Here is a 27,998-nt window from a genome sequence, read left to right on the forward strand (position 1 = left end):
AGTGAGACAGAGCGAGATAGGGATCAGAGATGTATGGGTTCCATTGACAGCTGCTGAACAAGCCTAAGCTGCAGAAACATGAGAATCGGCCTCTGGCTCGATCAACATTTCACAGGGGGCTAAGTAATATTTAAAACCAATTTAGCCCATGCAGCAAAAGCCGAAGGTGAGATTGTCTGTGCATATGATCTATATTACAAATCAAGTGCTTGTGCTAGCTTTTAATGCAATAAGCTGCTACGATTTCAGTGTGTGCTTTAGATCCTGCTTTCTCTTTCAGTCTATTAGAATTCCAAGGCATCCCGTAATCCTTACTCCATCTTCTGCCTTCCTGTGTTGCTTTTAGGAGAAAGAGAGAAAAATATGTGTGTATAAATATGTTTATAATGCAATTGGCTTATGCAATATCAGATACGACCACTGTGGTCTTACCAGTCTACCTAACACGTTCTGCTGGTCCAGACCACATACTCCCCTATACCCCAAATAGGCAAATAGCCTGTGCGGAGCAATGCCAGGGGAAGCAGGTTGCCAGTGTGGACTCAGGCACATACAGTATAATAACATGATCAGTAGGCCCAGTTTTAGGTTTGTCCAATTTGCTTTGGTATGAACATGTGGCAGAGGTTGATCTACCAAATCATTGTTATAAAATAAACAACACTCATGGGTTTTAGAACTTTTTATAGGCAAACAGTCCTGTCCTGGGATAAAACCATTTACCTTCAAAATTGCCTTGCATTTTATTTATGACTTTTTCCTAATCTCAGGTTGTAAATTTTAATGAGCATTAGCACTTATATGGCTCTGTATTAACAGGTATTTACAAGCCTTGGTTTGTGAGCTCTACTCCTGTTACAGCGCTGAACAATAGTTTTAATTACCCAATTTTTTCTGTACTTTTGGCCAAACCCTTATTCCACCTATTGATTCATTCAGTCATTCCACAATTCTCTCCTAATGCATTACTATAACAGCATCCCTGTTGTCTGAATACATTTTATAACATATTATTGGCTGTACATGTATTATGCATTTAGAATGTTAGCCTGCTTGGTTTGTATCAGATCATGATGAAGTCAGAGTGCAGTAGTGTGACTTCGCTTTGCTGTGGGCTTTCTTCCTCTGCATTGCCACTGCAGAGCTCTCATGTTCTCTTACATCAGAAACAACCTGCATTATTCATTCCCATGCTGGTGAGGTGCATATCAGACCTCTGACATGAGTCCCTGCGTGCGCCATTTGTTCCTCATCATTTCACTATGCAAGACACCATTGCTATTGTGTGCATTATATTCAGATCTGTCAGTGCAATTCCATATCAATCGTGGTACATCATGCACGTTGCTACTGGCTTCAAGCTATCATCATCACTTTCACCCTTCTATCTAGAAGTGTTATCTCACCTATATCTGCCAGTTGTGGTACCTTTTTTGAGTGTTCCATCACCCTTATTCCCATGCGCTTCATACTTACATCCTCTGGTTCCATTCATTCAGATTTGTTGCTGTTTCAGCAGTTATTCAGAGCTAAACCTGTCTACTCAGTTGGTCATTTAGCAAAATCTCAATTTATTAGAATGGAAGCTAGATTTCAGACTTCTAAATAAGGTGAGCCACAGCCTGAGGTGCTGTTAGGGCAACACAACAACAGGAATGGCTAAATATGAAATACTGTAGATTGTAATTGCCTTTCTTTGTTCTTTGCAAACAAGAAAGGAATAGGCACAAAATGCAGAGTAGCATTTTATGTAGTTTGCCTTGAATACTGAAATCTACATCAGATAAGAAGAGGTTGGCAATGCCATCCTTGGCTATTTTGGCTAGTAATTTACTGAAAGGTACCATAGTAACATAGTTATATTAAGTTGAAATATATGCCTATATCTATCAAGTTCAACCTTTTGGTTTTAGTAAAACTGCCTTACTGATAGCTGATCCAGAGGAAGGCCAATTTGGCACAGAGGGGGAAAAATCCTTTCTGACCCCAAAATGGTAATCGGACTATCCCTTGGATCCACGTTGTGCTAAAAGCTAATTTCAGTTTTCAGAATAAAGCCTCTGAAAGTTTATTTTATGGTCCCCTTATATATTTTGTACATAGTAATCATATCGCCTCTTCAGCACCTCATCTGCAATGTAAACAGACCCAACTTGGCCAGTCTTTCTTCATAACTGAGACTTTCCATACCATTTACCAGCTTAGTTGTCCTTCTTTAGACCCTCTCTAATTCAGTAATATCCTCTGTGAGCACTCGAGCCCAAAACTTCAAGGCATATTCTAGATGGGGCCTTACCAGCGCTCTGTAAAGTGGACGAATGACCCCCTCCTCCTGCAAATCGATGACCCTTTTCATACAGTTAAAAAACTTATTAGCCCTTGTAGCTGGCACAGCTTGCTACAGCCAAGTTTATTAACCACAATTACCCCTAGCTTCTTCTCCATCATGAATTTGCCTAACACCTTGGTGAATTTATCAACATCTAGCTAACCCAGATTGCTGGTTTCTCTAGATCCCACATCCTGGATGCAATTCATTGGCCGCCATAGCTTTGAGTCTTCTGCAAACACCAATACATTGCCTATAATGCCCACCCCCAAGTCATTAATGATCAAATTAAATAAAAGGGAACCCAATAAGAGCCCTGCGGTATCCCCCTAAGAACCCTACTCCAAGTAGAGAAGGTGCTTCAGGCAACCACTCTATGAATATGAAACATCATATTATAACACTGAACAGCAGAAAAACAGGTATTTTTGCCACGGTGCTCTTGACAGTTTTGCCTGTGTTTCCCAAACAAGCAAGTATAGTTTTGAGGTTTTGCCTTGCTCAGTCATTTCATCATGGCCCCTGCGTATGAGCTTTCTGATATGAGTACCAAAGGTTTTATGACCTGCTACTTAGTTTACCCCCCGTTTTAATATTTTTATTGCCCTTATGTTGATTCCATCATCACTCTCAGCTGTTTTCTCTTATCTCCTTTCTTAGTCTGATGCTCTATATTCTGGGGCTCATACCTAAGAAAACATGGTGAGGATAGTTGACTTTAGCCTACGTATCTAAAAAAAATAACACAAACCTGTTGTATTACTTCTGTCAACTAATGGCCTCTTTCTACCTTCAGGCATCATTTGTTTTTGCTTCCAGTATGTTTTCCCATGGGTTCCTCTCATCTGTACGTATTCTCTATACATGTTCTGTCACTAGCACTTAGAAATTGTACCAGTTTGGGCTTGAAGTGACAGAGGAGCTGTCAGAAGAAGCTGATCCTTAGCTGGCCTTGTTACCTTTAACAGGAAGTCATCATGTATTCATCTTTCATGCATTGTGTTGTGCCGCGCAGGAGTGATGATAAAAGGGTATTATTTAGAATCACAAGGCCATAGGCTCAGATTTGCTTAAGAAACCCACGCCATTTGTGATCAAATCATTAGACGTGTCTGTGTCTGGGCTTATTCAACTGTAATTGGGCTGTAATGACAGTCGTTCCTATTTTTCATTCGTCTTTTGTTCTGCGTATGACTGTGCAATGGCGAATATGTGAAACATGGGGGGGAGGAAGGAGTAAAGCGATCAAGATTTTCCCCTGGCTTTCTCTGAAAATGCAGGGAAAGAATAACATATTTGTTTACATTTGACTTAAGAGTATAATGTAGCCTAGCAAATTGCGTCTTTTGTTCTACACTGGATCTGTGTATAGAAGAATAACTGGCACTTAGGTATGTATTTGTGTTTATGGTTCGAGTATGACATGATGTTTCTTTATACATCATAGAGTGTTTCCTAAACACTGCAAATGACACATAAGGGGTCAATGCATAATGTGGGGCAAGATGCAAAGTACAAAAAACAAGGACAAAGTGCCATATTGTCATGCTCCTGCTTTAATGCAACACTTTGCTTCTCCATTGAATGGCGAGCTGCACTCTGGCAACATGTGGGTGAGAGTTTGGACCCATATTACCAGTGCCATTCTGCAGGCATCATTGGGGCATATCTTTGCTTGAATGTACTGTGCTTTGCCTCTTGTGATGGATGTGCAAACCAAGTCTTCTATTTGTTATTACTGGTTAGTATATGAGCCCTAGATTATGGAAACCAATTGGCCGGCATAGCTTTAAATCATCAACAAACACCAATACACCAATACATGCATGCAATTGCTCCTATATACTATGAAGCACAGCATTTTAAAGAAAGTGAGCATATAGTGTGTTGGCAATAATGGCTGTGGCTTAAATGGGCAATTACAATAATGGGAACTGGTGCCAACATACTTCTAGCCATATAGCATACATTCTTTTGAAGTAGAAAAAAAAAAGAAGGCCTGTACATGAGTTTCCCTATCTCATCCCTTTCTCTGCCACATTTCACTTAAAAATAGACTTGTCAGAAAAGACAGTTTATAATAATACATGTCAGTTGACTAGCTAGTTCTATTATTTTTAATTAACTGGTGTTTAGTGCCTGGTTCATCATTTAAGAGAAAAATGAAAATCCAAAATATGCCTCTTCCCCCTAGTGGGAACTCTCTCTACTAAAGCAAAGCAGGCACAAAAAAATGAAATCAGAATGTCTGAATAGAAATCATTTGTAAGAGTGAAATAAAATTCTGAATGCATTATGGGATGTCATAATTCATTTAATGCAAACTCTCCAATTACTACTTTATGATAATAGTTAATGTCCAATGAGTATTGAAATGGTTATGATTAGCTAGCTTAGTACTACCAAAGTAAGGGAAATATTGACATATAAATTATATGATAGAACACATTGCATAGTTTTTGTGCCAGCTTACGCAACAACTCCTAGGGAGGGTTATGTAGTAACCTGAACAATAGGGATGTAGCGAACCTAAAAAAAAAAGTTTGCGAAAGCGTTCGCGAACTTACGCCAAAAAGCGTGAATATTCGCGAACTTTGCGAACCCCATAGACTTCAATGGGAAGGCGAACTTTAAAACCTAGAAAAGCCATTTCTGGCCAGAAAACTGATTTTAAATTTGTTTAAAGGGTGCCACGACCTGGACAGGGGCATGCAGGAGGGGGATCAAGGGCAAAAATTTCTCTAAAAAATACTTTGCTGAAAAAGCGTTGCGCAAAAACGGGCAGACCTAGCGGAAATACGCGGTTTTTGCTATTTCGCGCTATTGGCACCATGGAAACGGGATTTGCTTACACCAGTACTAGGCTGAAAAACGCCATGTGTGGTTGTGTGGCTTTTTTTAGGCTGAGAAAAAACGCAGAGAAAAAACGCAGCGAAAAAAAACGAGGTGAACCCAAATTGCGAACATACGCGGAAAGTTCGCGAACTTGCGCCTTCGCGAACACCCGATGTTCGCGCGAATTAGTTTGCCGGCGAACAGTTCGCTACATCTCTACTGAACAATTGTATACCTTCGGCAGGTAAGCTTTAGCGATCAGTTTCCCATTATTTTTACTGTATTAGACCACTTAAAGCTAGATTTTCAGCTGCTATGGAGTATAGTATAGTAACATGCCCATCTTACATGATTATACATTCTTTCTGTTTTGGAAAAGTGTTATTTTGGAGGTATTATGGGAAACAATACCCAGATACAGGTTAAGTAAGTAAGTGATATATTTATTATAGAAGATGATGATCATAATAAGCTTTAGGATATTTCCTTGGCTTTGTCAGTTTAGGCCTGGACTGGGATTCATAACAGGCCCTGGCATTTTTAAGTACACAGAGGCCCAAACAAACCCCTACCAACCCAACAAATAGTGAGTGACTGTCTATGGGAGTGATCTCCAACCAGTGGCTCGTGAGCAGTGAGAAGTGGCTCCCCAACCCCTTGGATGTTGCTCCCAGTGCCCCCAAAACAAGTGCTTATTTTTGAATTCCTGGCTAGGTGGCAAGGATTAGTTGCATGGAAACAAGATTTACAGGTATGGGACCTGTTATCCAGAATGCTTGGGACCTGGGTTTTTACGGGTAAGGGATCTTTCTGTAATTTGGATCTCCATAAGTTAAGCTCTGCTAAAAATCATTTCAACATGAAATAAACCCAATTGGACTGTTTTGCCCCAAATAAGGATTAATTATATCTTAGTTGGAATCAAGTACAAGGTACTGTTTTATTATTACAGAGAAAAACTAAATCATGTTTAAAAATGAGAATTATTTGCTTATAATGGAGTCTGTGGGGGATGGCCTTTCCGTAATTTGGAACTTTCTGGATAATGGGTTTCTGGATAAGGGATCCAATACCTGTACTACCAAACGATCTGCATAAAGGTTACCAAATCTTAGCCCCTATTTGGCACCTTCATGAACGTTTATGATGCTTGTGTTGCTCTCCAAGTCTTTTTCCATTTGACGAGTAAGAAAGGTTGGGGACCCCGGTCAATGGCAGCCCCTTTGGCATTTGCCAGAACCCACAGTCTGGGCTTGTGTCAGTCTAATACAGATTGGCTACGTATAATGGGTTTACACAATGTATCCACCTCCCTTTGTAGTCTCCTGAAACAGTGATAAATCACAGCAAAATGCAATATTGGTCAGCAGTGCGGGTCCTAAAACAACTTTACACACATTTGCAATTTGCATCCATATGGAAAGTTGGTGACCTGTTTGGCGGCAATATGGAGACGTAAGGTGACACTACCATGATAGCTCATACAAAGCAGTGTGACAGCAGCCTGCAAATGTAGGTGCAGAAGAGACTCTCCTTTATAATATGTTTGCACAGTAAAGGCTCAGGAATGTGTGTGTTTGTATAGCTGCTTCATTACGTTCTACCAGTTGCTCCTCAAACTCTGTGCAAATAGGACAGGGCACTTATAGTGTTTTTAAGAGGTGTGGTCCATTTGTCTGAGCAGTGCTAACAACTTTATCTTTACTGTGCAGCTCTGTTTGGGGAACAGTATATACATGACACTTAAGTGGCACATAGAATAGCAAGGTAATATGTAACTAGTAATGTTAACCATTTGTCCCTAAATACGATTGTTGGGAGAAATAAATAAGCATTTGAACCTGGAATATATGCTTAAACAGAGAATATGTAGAGATTTGTCAGTAGTCAAACACCAGAGCCATCTATCAGCGTCTATCATATAAGTTTCTTGGATACCTGATTAAGAAATGATGCATTTTCATAATAGAAATGTACTTATTTTTTCAGTGACACTCCAGGATATTGATAATAAATACTATAATGTGGAAAGAAATTAGTGTGGATCATTGGCATAGCTGGTCATTATTACTGGGTATGTTCTAGGCAGAAAAAAAAGAAAACATTGTACCACAGAACACAAATGAACTTTTGCAGTGATATGATCAATTGTTACTGGATAGTTGTAGTGCTGGGGTCCTAGGTTTGATTCCAAGGTTTGATTTCTATGGACAGGGCACTGTTATTATTGGCATTATTATTATTAACATGTATTTATAAAGGCTCTGTAAAATAAGAGGGTTTATACATTGGACATACAGAATTACATACAAAGCAACCATAAACAGATGCAAGAGGTAAGAGGGCCTTGTCCAAAAGCAGCGCCGGATTTCAAAAGCAGCCGCCCCTAGGCCGTCCCCCATTCGCGCCCCCTGCGCATGCCCGAACAAGCCCCCCATGCCGCGCCGCTTCGACGCAAGCGCGCATGCGCAGGCATTTACCTCCCATACGGAGCAGTGGGGAGAAATCCCCACTGCTCTGTATCGGAGCAAAATTTCAAAATTTCGTTGCGGCGGGGCGGCATGCCGCCCCTAAATTTGTGCCGCCCTAGGCCCGGGCCTTTGCGGCCTCTCCCCAAATCCGGGCCTGCCCAAAAGAGCTTACAATCTACAAGGCCTTTGTATGCTCTCCCTGTATCTGTGTGGGTTTCCTTTCAAAACATCTAGGCAAGTAGGCAGGTTAATTGGTTTCCAATAAAATTGACTCTAATGTGTCAGAGGGGCTTATAAGCTCTCAGTGAACTGTGATTGATGTATAATATCTGTAAAGATCTGTGCTATAAGTGCTGACACTATAAATAAAGAATGACTGGATCTATCATTTCTAAAATAATGGCTCTGGTTGGGAACTTTGTTAACACAAAAGGATAATTTTCCTCTAAATAATAGAAACCATCTATAAAAAACGCACATATTGTAAAAGTAACAGTTTAACTAAAAAAACATTTACATGACTTAATGTACACCAAACTGATTTCAAATCATACCAAGGCATAGCAAGAGTCTCTACACCCCATATTAACTCCTCAGATTGCCTGGAAATCTCGGGGGAGTTGTAATAGCAGCCATTATTTCTTCCTTTACTAGCTTAGGCTAACAGGGTTTGTTTTAATGGGATGCTGCAAGGCTTTGATTTTGTTACTTTTGTTGATTACTGCAATATATCACATTTGTCCTGTTTAGCATTATTGGTAGGCTTGATTAGGCGGTCAGAAAACCGTGAAGTCGATTCACTATCCAAAGACGCTGATGGAATAAGGTGACCTGCTTTGCATTGTGTCATAATGCGGGGCAACCGTATAGAATGATTGTGAGCGAAGGCAGTCTTCTGGGAAAGGGAATTAATGCATTCTTTTTAATTAACTGAGTACTGGGTGAGCATATGTGTGTATACGAGTGTGTTTTTGTATGGATGCGTATATATATATAAAATCTAGAGGGTTATGACAATTATGAGCATACATCCATATGATTTCATACAATGCTGGATCCCTGCTAGGCCATGCCACTAAATTATTGGCAGAAGTACTTCAGTACAAGCTAAATGTTATTATGGGATAAGGTACTGCCCAATGGACTGAGAAATATCACTATAAAATAGCTTGCTGTTTCTCTTATTCTTTTTTGCATATTCCAGCAAAATTAAAGTGATATATTCTGCAACATTAATTAAAGGATAAGTGCCCATTCTAGTCATTGTCTCCATCTCCGTTATACTGTGGAATTATTACAGCATTCAATAGTATAATTTGATTTTGTAGGTTCTCCCTTTCTGGCAGTGCAGCAGCCTTGAGCACCACATGATTGAACAGTGGGAAGGCAGATAACAAAGGGGTAGATGGGCTCTATTATCTGAAATATTTGGAACCTTGGGTCTTCTAGGTTAGGTGCGCGAAGTGCATTAAAAAACAACTTTGTTAGTTTGCTTAGTTAACTACAACAAAAATCCAATAATTAGACTTATTATTAAAGAGGAACATAAAATCACATTTGTTTTTTTTTAAACTACGCTGTGTTGGTTTTGTTGGTTTCCAAAGTATTTGGGTTTGTGATCTACTAGCCTAAGCCCCTTTGTGCTTGAATAAGAGATGCCAGAGCCATGCCAAATGCCAAGGGCCAGGAATATTACTTGGAGCAATGACAGTGCCATTAGTGTATAACATGAGCAAGATGCTGCCTGGGTGGTTGTTTATCCAGACTTGACAAGGATACTGATATTACATTTGCACTGAGATGCCTGTGCTGTGTATTGATCCCATAATGCAAGAGGTTTTACTTAAATAAAGGTACAACGATTAGAGGCTGGGAAGATGCCAATGATACCCTAAACCTAAGCTAAATGATTCTATGGACAAGAGAAGTGAAAGCTATAATGCTAACAATATACCAAGCATTGCTTATATTTGTAGGGCTGGAAGAATAAAGCCACTTCTCACAACTGCCCACCATGAATCAGTGTTGGACTTGGCCTCCAAGGGTCCAACGCTGACATCAAGGGCCCATTCTCACAACACACTTTTTAAAAAAAAAAAAAATTTCAACTGTGAGTCACATTCAAATGTAAAAACAGATAAGGACATATAAAAAAAACATAAGAACTGTGATTGTCTGTCTGGTAGCTTCATGTGTAACTGCCAGCCTATGGTGGGCAGAAATTAAAAAAATTAGCACCTGCTTCAAGGACATTGGGAGCAATGAATCACTGAATTACATGAAGACAGTGCCAAATAGTATAGAGGTTATATAGTCTTATGGTGGAACTAAGAAGGGGCTGATGGGAATTTTCCCAGACTGGGGCCCACAGAGAGATCCTCTGGTATACTTGCAGGACAGCCCAACTCTGCCCCAAATGGGTGGGGTGCATTAGCTTCTAGTTACTGAGATTCAGCAAGACTCAAAAATGATTATTTACACTTACATATATATAGGAGTCCCAGTTTTATCATATTTATGGCATATTGCAGCCTTACATTATTAGTATTGCTTTACCCATTGTATTCCTTTATACAATATGAGAAAGCTCTAGTTAAATGTGAACAATTATTAAACCCCTAGTTCCACTCCAATATCTCCCTTCGCTTCAGCTGAACTTAATGTACTTATTGCTGTGCAGCCTCAGACTGACATATAGATTTCAATAACATCCCTCAAGTGAAATCCATTTTCAGATTACATTTCCATACCGAATTGCAGTCGCATCTGAAAATAAATTCCTTAATCTTATTGCGATTTGCAAAAAAAAAAAAAAAGGAACATTTGTTGCTGAACTGCACAATTCATTGACAGGTTTTGTGTTGGATTTCGGCTTGGCACTAACAAGCCATCATTTATTCATATTTTTGCACAGTTTATGTACTTTCTGGACTGTAATAACTATTTCTGGAAGCTGCATTTCTCTGGTGGAAACAATTGTACTTACCATAAATGCCTTTAGTGCTGTAATTCATATCCTATAATTAATTCTTACGAAGGGTCTCCCTTCTTAAACACTATTTAACACCTCTGAATGCCAGCAGAAGACCAATTGTTTTTGCAGAATGGCCTGAGCGGAGATTTGAACAATGACTATTTGCTTGCTCTGTTTGCAGATAAATATTTCAGAGTAACATCCAGCCTCTAGCTTTAATGTGTGCAGCAGGCATATTTTGTTCTTGTTTTATCTACAAACAGCTTGCTTTTTGCTTAATCTTAATGCAAAATTAATTTCTTTACTTTGGACTGAAGGTGTAGTGGCTGGAACTTGGCATAGGCAGAAGAGGCACATGCCTAGGGTAGGGTTGGGTGGCACTAGGCACAGAGCTCTTTTGGTACTTACCCCTAGTCTGGGCCCATGTCTGCCCATCAGCAGCAACTAGTTTACCTCCCTTCCTTCAGTAATGAATGCACACACGTTCACATGATCGGGGCAAGGTGGTGGGGTGAGTTGCCTAGGGCACCCAGCCAGCTTGGCCCTGCACTGGGGTTGTGGCTGGGCTTAGCATGGACTGACGAGAGCGTGTCTTTGAGACATCCTCAAGATATATGTATGTGTTTGATTATGCTCTGTAATGTTTTAGAAAAGTAATTGCTTTTTATGATTAGGAACACAAAGGGCCTGATTCACTAAAGTTTATCGCATGCTTTTTTGCGGTAAAAAAGACGCGACAATTAGCGCACGATTCACTACAGCATTACCGCATGCGATAAGTCGCATTTTCGCATGCGGTATTTCTCGCGCTAGTTTTACCGCATACGTTCATTTCCGTGCTGAAAAGAATATGATCGCATGATTCACTATAACTTTTGCGCGCTAAATATCGCATTCGGCTATGCGAAAGTTAACACCTACTACAGGCAGGCGAAAAATTATACAAAAGTACAGTAAATGATTTTTTGCAATAAAATATGGACTTACAGTGTTATTTATTCAAGTATGTGTTTCCCCTAGAGTGACGCAGCCACCAGTTTGCAGGGAAATGGTCATTTTTAATACAGTAATTTTCCGCAAGTATTGGCGTGTATGGCTAACATGGCATGCGTTCATTTGCGCGACTATTTATATTTGGCTACAAGTGATGAAATGTTTCGCCAGGCATGGATTCGCAGCGAATTTTTGGACATGCGTTGAATTTTTTTGCGGCGGATTTTTTCATGCGTTTCGCAAAACAATCCGCCAATGGCGAAACGCCTGAAAAAATTTCCCACGCAAAAATTCACCGCACATACAAAAATTTATACAAGCGTCAAAAAATAATAGTCACAGCAACAATTTTTTTGCCCGCACAACATTTTTGCCATTTCGTGGATCTTTCGAAAGATTTGCTAATTTTCACTAAAGATAACCAGAACACATTTGCTCATCACTAGTGGCTACTATTTATAAGCATCTACTATTTATATGATACCATTTATATGCTACCATTTATATGTGGCTAATATTTATATACACCATTTATATGCGGCGACAATTTTTATACACTATTTCTAAGCTACCATTCATATGCGGTGACTATTCGCGGGCGTAATTTAGCACATGTACCAGCAAATACCGCATTGAAATAGTCTTCGCGAGTTAAATAACGCATGCAATATCGCGCGTAAAAAAGCGCGAGTATGCTTATAGTGAATCGTGCGAAAAATCGCCAAAATTAAGACGCGGTAAAAATTTTACCGCACACTATAAATAGCGCACGTTAAATCGCACTTTAGTGAATCAGGCCCAAAGTGTGCAAAAAAAGACCACAATTGGCATAATTTTTTCTGCATTGTACAAATTGGCTCAGTGCCATTTGGAGAATAGAGACCTGCCACTCATCAGTAGCATACAATGCTGACTGTGTTAGTCGCTATATTGATAGGTGGCAGGATAAAGCACGTAGGTGTCCTCCCACCTGCCCCTAACTTGTTTGTCATTCAGACTGGCAAGTTAGAGAGTGGCAGGCAGTAAGTGCAGGACTTGGCTGTGCCTCCTAACACTGCCTTCTGCTTCTGCCTACTGCCAGATTAGGAGCTGAGCGCAGCTTACCCTCAGACACTAAGGGGTGCTCTTGAGTGTATGAGAAAATAAAAGGCCACAGTTAGCGTGAAGCTTTGAAATAAAAAAAAAAAACCTTGTCACTGAAAGGGGCTGGGGGATAGGATTCGGACATATTTTGGAATAGAGGACAGAGTAGTCACAAAGTGCCAGGGGCAAGCAGAGGAAGACTATTCCGGGTAGGGCTGGAGCCTTATAGGAACAAAGTGGTCAAGAAGTTAATTGGGAAAGAATATTTGTTCACCTTTGGGATGAGTGAGAATATTCTATTAGTGGCTCAGGGGTTAGTGCTGGTGCCTTACACTGTATCCTAAAGGAATACTGATTGTGTCACAAACAACGCAAAGTAGTCACTAAACAAAAGAATGCCAGTCAGTATTCTAGGTGGCATGTACAATGAGGGAAGAGAGGTAGAAGCATTAGGGCTCATGTTCTATTCCCTGGAGCACAAATGCACATGCCCCTTAGTGCTCATCTAACAAATCCCGGAAAAGTGTGAGGCACAAATAGCAGTGTTAGGAGGTGCAAGAAAGCCCTATTCTTAATGCCTGTCTTAGGGATAAGTTGCCTGTACCTCCTTTTACTCCCTGATGCACAAAGGGGTGGGAGAGGGGCATCTACATGCCCTTTTGGATAGATAAAATATCTGTACATGTATGTTAGGGATTTCGGTCCAGCCAGAATAAAGGTTAATAGTGTAAATGGCCTCTTCCAATCAGCTTTCACAAGAGGCTTTTTATAGATCCCTTCCCCCTCTGGTTCATTGCCTGAGCAAACAGGTTTTGGTGGGGGATGGTACGCGCACTAAGGGCAGTACGTTGGGTGGGTCGCGGCGCGGGGGCCCCTGCGGGGGGTTAGGGGGCTCAGGTGTGGGCACTCTGGAGAGTGCAGGGCCCCTGGGGCGGTATCCCCAGTGGGCCCTGCACCCCCCAGTCTGACCCTGTGTAGGGAAACAACCCCTTCTTTGTCAGGGCTTGTTAAATTACTACCATAGTATCCCTATCCAGATTAGCTCTTTGTAACCTCAACAAACTATAAAAAACTGTTTTTATTGGGCTTCCTAGCCACTGGCTAAGATACACCAGTATCCTAACAGTAGTGATGAGTGAATCTGTCCCACTTTGCTTTACCGAAAATTTAGCAAAACTGGTGAAAAAATTGTGAAATGGTGAAAAATTTGTGAAACACATTGAAGTCAATAGGCGACAAATTTTATGCTGGACAAATTTTACGAGCGACATTTTTTTTTTAAAATTCCAAATGCATTAAATCACTACCTAGCTGTAACTGTTAAGTATTTAGTTGGTATTGCCATTACCTACCCAATCTGAAACACAGTAATTCAGCTATTTCTATGAAGTACATATTATAGTGTAACATCAAATATTTGTGTCTATTTACTGAATGATATGAGCTATCTGCTACATTAACTTTTCAGCAGAAGAATTACTACTTATTGTGCCCCAAAGCAAGATCATTGGGTCCCAAACAAGACATTTTTCATAAACAAATATAGGAGCTGCTTATTGGTCAAAGTCCCACTGTGCCCCTTATAGTTCCTGGGCCCCCCAGGAGTTGCAGCGCTTGTTTCCTCTATAGTTACCCACCTGCTTGTCAGTAAAATGACTTGTGAGTTTGCTGTAACTGGAAAAAAACACACACATCCATAAAGTTTAACCTTTTATACTAGCAAAACCTATTTACAGTAACTGGTATTTGATCCTTTATATAGTGCACACAAGATGTTAGTATTACACCCTTGTATTCATATAGGGTCCCATATATAAAACCCATACATATACATGTGGCCCTGGGTGCAAGCTTGATAGCTCTGGTTTCAAAGTAATTGGTAGTCTAGTCCCTAATGTTTTTTCCTGTATTTTCCAAACCAGATATATGCTGCTAAAAGAACAAACACTATATTTTGTGGTGACTCCATCTGGTTTTTAGAACTAACCCCTATAGCTGGGCATACATTGGCTAATATAAGATTCAGACTCGGCCCCTCCAGACTGAGTTGCCAAATGCTGGCTCCTAGTGATGAGCGAGATTTTTCGCCAGGCATGGATTTGCTGCACAATGTCGTATTTCGCCATTGGTGATTTTTTTGCGCAACGGATGCAAAAATTGCCCCAACAAAAATTAGGCAAGTAGGCATGGTAGCTGTTGTATCAAAAAAAATCACATCAAATAAATTACAGTTGCATCAAAAAGAGTTGTGGTCACGTCAAAAAAAGTTTTGCTTGTCAAAAAAGTTGTAGCCACGTTTTTCAAATTTTTTACCATTTCGCAAGACTCGCTCATCACTACTTGCTCCATGTATGGCGACTGACCAGTTAAAATCTTGCCAGATATCTATTGTGCAATAACCACATTGGCCTGCTGATCCTGTTCTCTCCAAATGGTTCTTTTATAGTCCCTTATAATTATTTTAATATTATGTTGTTTCCCCTGTAGATCAAATAATGGACTCATCCTGATTTGGCCCCCCCTGGGTTTATAAACAGGCAAAAATCTGCCCATTGCATGACCTCACCAAACAAGTGAATCTTTACATGTATGCAAAGCTTACATCAGAGACACATGAATAAGCAACCCTTTTGAAATATACATTATAAACCATCCTCTCTTTGAAGCTGAGATGCATTGTTCTGAGACTTCCCTTTAGCTCTTTGTTTATACAAGGTGCATGCTAATAGCAACAAATGCATTTGTTTTTTTTCTACAAAAGATGGTGGGAATGGTATGAGTAGATACAATCAAAGAATGTCAGATTGTTTGGAATGCTGGAATTATTATTATTATTATAGGTGATGAGGTCAAAGGATTCAAACATTTCTGCTATTTACTTGTCAAAAAATTAGCCATCTGCAAAAGGTTGCTATGGCTCCCAATATTGCTGCATAAAGCCGCAAATGTTTCATATAGGGGCGTAGTTATAAAGCTGTGTAGAAAGCAACACTGAAATAGGCTCCACTTTTAAACTAGTCTTTACTGTTTAAACTTATGGATATTTATAAGTCAAATAATACATTTTGGAGTATGTGTAGCAGGTTACAAAATTCTGATGTGTTGGCCTTGCACAAGGAAACCATATACATAATATTTGCCTTGATCCAGGGCTCCTTTGCATGCCATCCCATAGGCACTAGTGATGAGCGAATCTGTTTCATTTGGCTTCGCCGAAAAATTCGCGAATCTTTCAAAAGCTCTGCGAAAAGGCGAAAATGTCTTACGGAAAAAAAAGTCGCGTGGCTATTATTTTGTCGCCCGCGGCTATTATTTAGTCGCACAGCTATTCTTTTGTCGCCCGCGGCTATTATTTCAAAATTTTTTGGCGCTGGCGACTTGGACGTGCGGCAAATTTTTTCATCCGTTTCACAAAACAATCCGCCAATGGCGAAACGCGGAAATTCGCCGCAAATCCATGCCTGGCTAAACATTTCACCCATCACTAATAGGCACTCAGTGTTGGGCCAGTTCAACTGTTTGCAGTTGAAGGGTATTAAAATGCATGCACTCGTTCACCTCACTGCCCTTTTCCCTTTCTGAAAGCCTGAGGTTCTGCTTACTAGTCCCAAAGTGCATAGTGCAAACATGCTCATACATGCACAAAGGGTACAAAAAAAGAACCCCCCCTTAAGGCAAAGGCTCCATCAATTCTGAGTCCCACGGCAAGACGGCTCTGCAATGTCTTGAGTCTTTAGGCCCTCCTTCACCAATGCTAGGGGGGGTGCCCCGGTTAAAAAGCACAATGGGGCAAGGGTCGTCAGACCTTTCTTCGTCTAGTGGTTAGGGAAGATCATTTACCTGAATTCAACAAAATCTTCCCCCAGGGTTTTTTGGAGCAAGGTATTCAGGGTAGAGCTGGAACCTGATGGACACACTGCCTTCCCCTAGTTCTGTAGGGCAGAGCCCTAATGGGTCCAGAGCACCAAGAGAAAAAATGACACATGGAAGTACATAATATATATGTACATTATTGTGTTATTCCGCACAAAATGGTAAAATGTATTAAAAGTGGCTATTGCTACACAAAATTGAACAACTCTACAACATTCTCCGTTTTAGCCCTCTATACAAATAAAGGCCATTTTCTTGCTAAACCTAATGATGTTCGAGGCCCCAGCATATTATTATTACATAGAAAAGCATACAATCCACTCCAGGGAAAGAAGATGCTCAGTAGTTTCACCACCACTGAAGTTTTTCTCGTCAGGAAACAATGTTTTTCACTTTGTCTGAATTTATGTAGTCTGGTCTCTAAAATGAAAACTGTTTCTACTAAGATTAATAGAAATATTAATAAGAGCCTTGGCTCTCTGGCTCATAATTACATTTTGTTGAAGATTTAAACCAGGCTATACCTTTGCTTCTTTTATATTAGTTTCTGTCGCTGACACAAGCACTCTGGAGCAGCCAGCTGACACAGGACTTTTAGAACCCTCTTTTAAATGATTACCAGGGAATACTGACAGCTTTGCATACAGTTATTTTTTTCCCTACACTTTAACCTGTATTTAAATAGTTTTAATGTCATATCAAGTTAAAGAATATACAAACTTGGGAGGCACGGACCTTTAATACACAAGCAAAGCACAATTTTGTATATTGTGCTTCTAAAAAAAGTCTCACAATATCTGATTTTCTTCCTATCAAGTCCATTTGGCCTATCTTTATCCAAAGGTTTATATACAGTAATGCTGACCAGATTGGCCTGTGATAGTCTACCTAGATTTAAAGATATTTGGGACATAGCAAATAAACTGAACCTTTAAAATAAATATACAGTATATAAACATGTATTAAATGATCTCTTTTACAGTGTAGTGATGCAGAAGTCAACCCCTGACCCACCCAATCCCAACCCAAAACCCACATGACCAAATGCCTCTTCATTACTTAAAGTGATAGTATACACCCCTTTTTAATATGAGCTTAATGAATAGGGCTTGTGCTGAACATAATTTTTGCCTATTGTTTTAATCAAGAAATATCTGGCACTAAACATAGATATGAAGCTAGTTTTACTTCAGCATATCCTGTCAATTCCTGGTTCACATAGCAATGGATGCTCTGATAAAACCATCTACTGAGAAGCCTCTGATAATGAGCTGCTCAAAGGGTGCTGCTTAGAGAAGGGAGAAGTTTGTTTGTTTGTTCAAGGGTATATAGGGAGCTCTGAAGAAATTGCCCTATTTATAAAGGAGGGGAGAGTATGTTTGGTGAAGAAACCCCAGCAAATGTCAAAATGCAATGCCATCCCTTAAGAGTAAAAGGCTGTTTTAGTAGCAAAGAGTGGGCCAACTTTATATTAATGCCCTTGGTTTTGAAATGAGATGTTGGAAAGGCTGTGGTCCATATGTTTTGCTTCTAGGTTTCTCCATGTGGCTCTATTTCCTCCGCTTGACCCACAGTGCACTGCTAGTTTACCTCTTTCACCAAGGGAACTTATAAAGAATGGAGGGAAGCACTGATTATAATAAGCCCCTGCAGCCCTTTTTTCTGTATGTGTTAGGGAGATGATCTGGCCGGCTTACTTATAGGCAAGGTGTTTTATTGAAGACAAGGATAAATGCCTTTGGCAAGACAAACATGACAGTTGCCATTCCTGTACCAATATACAGAGAAGAATTGATATTTTACATATAATAAACTATGCTTTCATACTTCATCATGGCTCATTTAATAGTTACAAAATTAATGATAAAGATTTCTCATAAATAGCATATACTTTGTTGTTAAAGTGTTGTGCTTTAATGGAAATGATTTACTGTGCGGTATAATCCTAGTTATTTCCGGTTAAACATGTGGCTTGTTTGTAATTAGTGCTGATGAAATCCCAGAAGACTATCCATGCTTTATGGAATAATGTTCCCCATGGAGTACTATTGTCACGCACAAAGATGAAATTCAATTTGTAAATCTGAGGGATAGATTTTCTAAACTAGGGAAAACTGTCAGCGACAATATTGGCGTTGAATAAAATAAAAATATAGCTTGGAGTATTTTTACATGGAGAAGTTTTCCCTTCTCATTTTTGGCATAATTATATATATCCATGTTGTTTTTGAAACAGGGAAAGATCATTTTGGAAGTATGAGAATTAACTACTATTCCAAAGGTCTGGACCCACCAAAGAGTTTTTCAGAAAAAAAGTAAAAAAATTCACTTTTACCCAGCACCATATGTTCCCCTATGCATTCTGCACATTTCTGTACAATTGCGCTTAGTGGCGATCAGTCCCTCCTGCCTTTCATTCTGACCTGCTGCTAGTGAAGAGCAGGTATGTATTTGCTGTGAAATTCTGTATTTCACCATTGGAGGAAAAAGTCTATTGATGCATGGTGCTGTACAAACCCTTGAGCTACCATCCCCTTTTGCCGTTCTGTTTTTCCAGGGTTGATATTTGCTCGCAGCCATCATTTATATGCTGGACACTGGAACTGACATGGAGGAAACCCTGAAACTGATGCCAGGTTGACTGCAAAAATATTTGGCGCAACCATGTCAGATTTATGGCGACGTGCATTTGCAGTTGCGTCCATTTTGATGAATCAGATGCAGTTGCATCTAAATTGGATGCAGTGCAATTGTATCTGATTCAACACCCACATTGTGCATGCAAAGACACACAAATTCAATGTATTGTTGGGAAAAGACATGGCAATTGTGTCCGAAATTGCACTTTGCCCACTGAATCAGAGTATGTGCCCCTTTTACTTTTAAGGGCCATGGCAGATGGGGAGATTAGTCGCCCGTGACAAATCTCCCTTGTCGCGGGCGACTTATTGCCCCGATATGTTATCCCACCAGCTTGAATGTAAATCGCCAGTGGGATGGCATGAGTCGCTGCATATGCCATCCCACTGGCGATTTACATTCAAGCTGGTGGGATAGCATATCGGGGAGATTAGTCGCCTGCGACGAGGGAGATTTGTAGCGGGCAACTAATCTCCCCATCTGCCACAGCCCTAACAATTGCTGTGTTTTGATTTAGGTTTACTGGCCTTATTTTAGCCCATTTCTGCCACTTTCTGCATTATTTCTCTTAATAAAAAGTTCTGCAGTCTAAACTTGACTCTGGTCCACAGTGTTGGATATCAGTGTTTGCAGTCAGCTTAGCCCTCCCTAACTTTTTATTTATCGACAAATCTTGACTGGACCCTTCGAAATTTAATGTAGCAGACACGTACAGCTTAGGAAGTCCCTAGTCTTTAACCTATGCCCTCAGGGAAGGTTTCCCATTTGGCCCAGGGATAGTGTGACTTATTTCTGTCCTTAGTTTATATAACTAGAGGGAGTCCTCTCATCTGCTCATCCTTGGACTCCACCCAGTGCCAGGATGTGCTGCACACATAATGCTCCAGTGCCAATCTTTCAGCCCTAAGTACCAAGCTTTCAGCCCTAAGTACCAAGCTTTCAGCCCTAAGGTGACCAAGAACCTTAGTAAAGTTAGGGAGCAGGGGCCAAGTGAATAAGGAAAAGGTGGTGGCAGATAGCCCTGTCCTACTAGGATTAATGTGATTGACACAAGATTCAGTATTTTCCTCCATCGAGAAATGAAGAGATAGAACTCCCCACCCACCTAAGTGTTGGACCAGGGTCTGGAATGGTACTCCGGCTCTCTATTACCCATGAAAGACTTTCACTGGAGCAGTTCTATTTCCTTTATGGTGAGACTATTCCTTCACAATTTTTGTTTCCAAAAGATTTTGATGCATGAACCTCCGTAAACTGACTCCTTTACTTCATTTATCGTTGTATGCAGGTGTATGCAGGTGTGCGAAGTGCCTTTTTGGTTATGAACCACTGGCTGCTAAACTTTTTTCCACTTTTTTTTAGTCTTGTATTACATCTTACTAAACCTTTCCCCCAGCTCCTTGGGAGGCCCCAGCTGAGAGATGGAGTTGCAGTATAAAGGTGCTCTGTTGTTAGCAGCTGTGGTCTTGAATGGAAATCATTCGACCCCTCTTTTTCCAAGGTACATTATTAAAAATGTGCTATTTTTGCAAACCTTTCCTTGGCTTCACATATGCTGCTTGGAAACCATGCACTATATAGTGCACCTGCAGTGCCAGGTGTTTGCTGTGCAAATCAATGGGGAGCAAATCTGTCGCTTACCCATGGAGCTGTTAATTGCCAGTAAAACACCAAGCATCACTATGCATGCCATTGCCCTTACGGTGCCTTAGACTGATCATTCATTTTATAAAAGATTTTGTAAGCAAGGTATGTAACAGACCTTCGAGTGAATCAGGAAGCTTCTATACTGTAAAGACCAATAAGAAATACAGTATTCTGCTTTTCTTTTAGATTTTGCCTTTGATCCAGCTAATTGGCCCCCAGATTGTTGTATTGATGGATACTCCGCATAGCTTGTAGCAGAACACTAGTTGGACTGGTGTTCGATAGCTTTATTCCAGCCCCTTGACTGATCACAAAAGGCCAGTTATGCCTGTCTGGCAGTACAGTTCAAATTATCTTTCCAGACCAGTAACATCGACGAACTGCATGAAATACTTTCTACTTCTATCTGTTGCTGCTGGAAGTTGCACATAAGTATCATAAAACATATCCTAGAAAAGATTTTATTTGAGATTTATATGGTTTATAAGTGTGTATTCTCAACCTTGCTGTGTGTCAGTAATGTTCTGTATTTGCTCATACTGGAATCAGCCAATTAGAGCAGGGGAAATCAGTCAGCAGCTCACATCATGATTGTGTTGTTTGCTGTCAGAAATAGGTTAGGTTGAGGAACTCACAAATCATTAAATAAACAAAAAGCTGCAAGAAATATAATACGTGTGTCATTTGTGAAGGAGATTTATTAAACATCCGACCCAGTGCAGGGCTGAGATATGAAGAGATGAAGTTATTAAACCAATGGTCGAATTCAGAGGGGATTTGGTGAGTAGGATGAATGCCTGTGAGAGAGCTGGGAGAGGGGAATTGGGTTGGATTGGAGATGTGCCAGGGGTGGAAGGACTCGCTTTTACAAATTTACCAGCAAGTACATTGTCGATATATTTGTAATATCAGCCTTTGCCTTGGCTGGAATTTTACTGCTAGGCCAGTAGGAAGGTAGCCATAAGGTTAGTGGCCCCTCATACGTCTCTTTTGACCCATGGTCCTGCTCCATGTATCACTGTCATAAACCTCTACTTACTAATCTCCATTACACACCTGCATACCAGGACTCCTTACCAAAACCTAACCCCAGGCCTATCCCTCACACCCCATGTTCCACAGGGGGAGAAGGGAACAGTCCATAGTATGATGGCTGACCAGCCTTCATAGCCTATCCATTTTAAAGCTCATAGACCCTTCTCTTTTCCAAATTCCTACCCAAACTACAATTCCCATATTGCCTCTCCTTCAATCTACCCAGCCATCTCCTGAAAGCTCTGTTTATTAATTCCTTAATATGCCTCCACAATTGAGAGTTGCATGGTTAAATTAATTGTCCCCAAGAGCAACAAATATGATTGCCTTTTGACTAGATAATACCGGTCAGGACAGGTCACTAATCTACCCAGCTATCTTCTGAAGGCTCTACTCATTCCTTCACTTCCTCTCTGCCTGTTCAAGCTCACTTTCCAGGGGGTCCTAAATATGCACTATTTGCAGTTAAAATGAACACAGTTCTAAATGTCTTATGAAGAATAACTTTGTGAATTGCAATTTTTTTTTAAGTTTACATAAGATCTGCATCAGTTAATAGAGCTTCTCCAGCAGAATCCTGCATTGAAATCAGTTTTTCAAAAACACAAACAGATTTTTTTATATTTCATTTTGAAATTTTACATGGGACTAGCCATATTCTTCATTTCCCAGGGTGCCACAGCCCTGTGCTCTGATAAACTTCAGTCACACTTTACTGCTGAGCTGCAAGTTGGAGTGATATCCCCCTCCCAGCAGCCGATCCACAGAACAATGGGAAAGGAGCAAGATAGCAGCTCCTAGTAGGTATCAATAGCACTTAAAGGAACAGTAACACTAAAAAATGAAAGAGCTTTAAAGTAATAAAAATATAATGCACTGTTGCCCTGCACTGGTAAAACTGGTGTGTTTGCTACAGTAACACTACTATAATTTATATAATAAGCTGCTGTGTAGCCATGGGGGCAGCCATTCAAGCTGGAAAAAAGGAGAAAAGGCACAGGTTACATAGCAGATAACAGATAAGTTCTGTAGAATACAATAGTGTTTTATCTGTTATCTGCTATATGCCTGTGCCTTTTCTCCTTTGAATGGCTGCCTCCATGGCTACATAGCAGCTTATTTATATAAATTATAGTAGACTTTCTGAAGTAAACACACAACTTTTACCAGTGCAGGGCAGCAGTACATTATATTTTAGTTACTTTTATACACTTTCATTTTTTGGTGTTACTGTTCCTTTAATAGTAAGAAATACAAGTCCGGCTTGGGACTCCTCCAGTTACATAGGAGTGGAAGAAACAATAGGTTACCTGAAAGCAGTTCTAATGTGTAGCGCTGGCTCCTTCTGAAAGCTCAGACTCAGGCACAATGCACTGAGATGGTGCCTGCACACCAATATTACAACTAAAAAAAATACATTTGTTAGTTCAAAAATAATATTTTGTATGGTAGAGTGAATTATTTGCTATGTAAACAGTGTCATTTAGAAATAAAAAGTATCATAAAAATAATGACAGTATCTTTTTATATATATATATATATATATATATATATTCACAATTCAGAGTTGTATGGTCTATTAGTGGCCCGCTACGGCACAAGGCATTCCTACAAGCAATGTGCAGTCACGCAAATCAGCCATGTAGAAGAAGCAAAGTTCACTAGTCGCATTGTATTTTCCATTCTATTGTTCTGTCTGGCCCTGCAAATGCTTTGAATATTTTCAGAATACATGAAAGGGAACTGAAAAGATAATAACAGATAAAAAAGATAAGAATATAATGTAAGCCTGCAGTTAGTTAACTCATCCAACATTCCCAGCATGCCTGTAAACCCTCCCCGGCCTTGGAATAATACCACTAAATAACATACAATATTCCCTACAACATATCTGTGAGTGATGGAGGAATACTCTCTACAAGTTAAAGATGGCCATCTAACTTGCACATTGATCCACCGGTACAACTGCATTTGGCAGTGGCAATGAAACTTCTGCATTTTAAGTGATAAAATTAGAAGCAGCAGATTAAGCAGCAGGAGTCCTAGGGGAGAGCAGCCAGAGCTAAATAAAGGGAAATACATGCTTGGCACCAGCAGAACATTGCTGACTAGGAAACTGAAACTGTTTGTCCTAAGATTAGATGGTATTTATTAATATTTATCCTATTTTAAAGAGATAATCAAACCTGCATCTGCATTTGAAGGAAGCAGGCTGGACTAATACTTTATTGCTTACAGGGCTAAACACTATCCAGTGGCTCCAGGTGGCATGGTTTTTAGGGATGCAAAATAAGAACAATACACGGGAACACTTACCGCTCAAAACCCAGGTGTGCTACTCGCTAAACCACTCCCAGATGGGTCCCAACAGTAGAAATACAAAGAAAAAAGTAGCAGAGCACCACAAGGGTAAAAAATAAAAGTCAGTGTTTATTCCATCATCAGTAAAAAGCACATGTACATCCCAATGGACCTATGCTTTATGCGTTTCCTGGCATCCCTTGGTCCTGAGCATTCTGGATAATGGGTCCTATACCTGTATATAGGACATTAAGACATTCTAGGGCTGATTCACTAAAGTGCGTTAAAACGTGCGCTATTTATAGCGTGTGATAAAAATGTTAGCGCGTCTAAATTTTCGCCACTTAATGCACGATTCACTATAAGCATGCTTGCGCTAATTTACGCGCGATATTGCATGCAGCATTTACAGCATGCGCGCTAATTAACGCCTATTATTATGTGGGCTAATAGTCGCCGCGTATAAATAGTAGCATATAAATAGTAGCCACATATAAATAGTGCATATAAATAGTAGCATATAAATAGTAGCCACATATAAATAGTAGCATATAAATTGTGCATATAAATAGTAGCATATAAATAGTAGCCACATATAAATAGTGCATATAAATAGTAGCATATAAAAAGTAGCCACATATAAATAGTAGCATATAAATAGTAGCCACATATAAATAGCAGCATATAAATAGTAGCATATAAATATTTATATGCGGCTACCATTTATATGCTACTATTTATATGCACTATTTATATGTGGCTACTATTTATATGCAGCTACTATTTACATGCTACTGTTTATATGCAATATTTATATGTGGCTACTATTTATATGCTACTATTTATATGCACTATTTATATGTGGCTACTATTTATATGCTACTATTTATATGCACTATTTATATGCACTAGTTATATGCGGCTACTATTTATAGCCTACTATTTATATGCGGCAAACTGGAGGCTACATCACTCTAGGGCCAACACAGACTTGAATATATAACACTGCAAAGTCCATATTTTATTGCCAAAAGCTCATTAACTGTACTTTTCTATAATTACCGCCTGCCTCAAGTAGGTGTTAATTTTCGCATAGTCTAATGCGATATTTAGAGCGTCTAAGTGTTTGTGAATCATGCGTTAGTATTCTTTTCTGCGCGCTAATTAACGCATATGTTAACATTACCGCATGTGGTTGCGCGCAAATTAACGCATGCGATAATACTGTAGTGAATCGCGCGCTAATTGTCGCGTCTTTTTTAATGCAGAAAAGCGTGCGATAAAAATTGACGCACTTTAGTGAATCAACCCTATTCTGTGCATTAAGCTACCAAGAAATGACCTCCCAAAACAGGGATTGTTTGTCCATATATTGCAATATACTTCAAGTTGGCCAACTACATCAAAGTCATCCCATCTGGCGAGTCCTACACTTTTATCTGAATTCTACTGCTTCATTATACATTTAACAAAGGGACAGATTTTTACCTACAACTTACTTGCTTTCAAGGTTTAAACCGCCAAATGGTTGCCCCTTTATTGGCTCCACTGGGATCACCTGACTATACCTGCCACTGATGGGGTCCATGGGGTAGCAGCCCCTGTGGCCCTTGCACACCCCAGTCCAACACTGAATATAACACATTGTCATTATTAATTGTCATTATCATTTCCCAACACTCATCTCTGTACTCATACCCAGACACACAACATCTGGGGCTTAGCTGCTTGTATTTGCTATACGTAAGCCCAGTTGCTAGATAGAGCTCATTTCAGCCCACTAACATGTCATCTCATTAACCATCTGCTCACCACAACAGATAGCCTGACTGTAAGGCAGAAAAATACCAAGAATGACAGCTCTGTACTGAAAATGATATTACTGTATACCTTGGGGTATACAGTACTTTTATTTTCTACATCCTGATGTAAATGGTTTTCTTTTTTCCACTTCCCAATTATTATTACTATTATTTGAGTGTGAACTCCCCAGTTTAGGGAAACTGAGCAAGGTCTGTGGGAACAGTAGTTCAGTAGCTGCTACAGAGAAACACCAGCCCCCCTAAAATCTTTGGGGAGCCCACTACTGGTGCCTTCAGGCTGCAGCTTCACAACCATTAGCTGTACTTGATTGCTGCTGGGGAAATGCTGAACTATATTTAACCATTACTGCCCGTGTCGGTACAATAGGCATTGTCTTTGTAAACCGTGAATAGCGCAGGGATATTTCATGGCGGTGCAGCCTAATGCATTGAGGTTTATGAGGACATAAGCAGAGAGATCACCGGAGCTGACCGGTCAACACCTCCCCTGCCCACCCCCAGCCATCCGAAAGATAGGGCAACTAAGTTGACTGTGTAGCTCATCCTCTAATTGCATTTCTGTCTTGCAGAGACATGTTTGCTTCCTGTAAGGCCAAAGAGCATCTGCTAGTACCTTTCCTTTTCCACAATTAAAGGACTTGTACAGTGAAAATAGCCAGTAACCCTTTACTTGCCCACAAATCGGCTCCTGGTCATGTTGCGGCACACGCATGAGCATAATGAGCAAATTTCCCATCTCCCTTATTAAGCACCAGCTTGTTACACGGGATCAGGACACATGCAGACTAATCTACATATACCTGGCCAGGAAATCAATTTTTAGGTGCCCTTTGCTAAAGTATAATTCTGTGGTTTGTTTCCCCTTTAGGAGCTCCCTGGTACCTGGTAACTTTTGTATATACTAACAAACCCTGTTCAGCAGCAGTATATCTGCCCCTGAGCCACTGGACTGTCTAAAACGTATGCTGTCTGGCATCTATTTCTCTCCTCTGTGCTTTGAGATCTCACTCCATATCCCATTCCTTCTCAGGGAATCTCTGAACACACTTGACTGCAAGTGAAATTGGATTTTCTTAACTTCGGGGGGAGAGCAGTCTATAATGTAGTTTCTCCTTTATCTCCTTCAGATTGTATCCCTCTCCTTTATAAGATGCTGATGGGCAGCTGGAGCTCTGTACAGACCCACTTACGAACGGCAACAGATTGCCGAATGCCGTATGTCGCTCTTCAATATATTCTTCTCGTAGATGGAAAGAGATTAAACTTCCTGCAGATTCCACTTTCTGCTTAATTCTAGCTTTTGGCTCACCTCCTTGGGTTCTCTGACAAAGAATGCTGGAATTTCTTTCATTTTTTCCAAAAAATATTTATGTCAAGCCCAGATGTGTAAGCTCTAAATAACTACAGGTAAATAGCTGCAGTTACACAGTGGAACTGTCACAACAAGGTGAACAAACTGCTGTATAATTCATGGACTTTTGCATTTACACAAAAACACATTTTATGGAATTTTTAAACATCTTTGCAACCACTGACTTCAAATTGAAATAAAAAGGTAATTTTGAAAAGGTCAGTTATAATTTAATCACTGGCCACTGGACTGTGGACTGGACATGTTTCCCATGATTTAAACTAACACATCGCCTGGGCTCGTGATTAAGTGGGATGCCACCAGTACAGCAGTTTCTTCATAAATACCATACTAAATATCAAAATAGATTTTTTTACCTGCCACGCAGTATTATTTCTGTAGAGCCTAATCTGAATGTTTCTGGGCTGGGGCACAGTTGACATAATGCTTTTTCTTCTATGTCCATTCCGCACCTCCTCCCATCCATATTATTTCCTAGCAGTCCCCTACTCTTCCTATGTAAGGATGGTGGTTTTTGCCTCCCTAAAAGTATTTAAAAAAATTGGCAAATACAGGAATACCTTGTTTTTCTCCTCTTTTATTCTCAGCTTTCCATTGCATTATTAAAATTATTGCCATACTC

At 40.0% G+C, this 27,998-nt stretch overlaps 1 long non-coding RNA gene across 1 annotated transcript; it reads left to right on the forward strand.

The window, feature by feature from the left end:
• Nucleotides 1-27,283, forward strand: LOC116409476. The gene is made up of 2 exons (XR_004221867.1): nt 1-166; nt 27,132-27,283. It is a non-coding gene; the product is annotated as an uncharacterized LOC116409476 (long non-coding RNA).
• Nucleotides 27,284-27,998: the final 715 nt, after the last annotated feature.

Source organism: Xenopus tropicalis, chromosome 3 (assembly GCF_000004195.4).
Source record: "Xenopus tropicalis strain Nigerian chromosome 3, UCB_Xtro_10.0, whole genome shotgun sequence".
NCBI lineage: Eukaryota > Metazoa > Chordata > Amphibia > Anura > Pipidae > Xenopus > Xenopus tropicalis.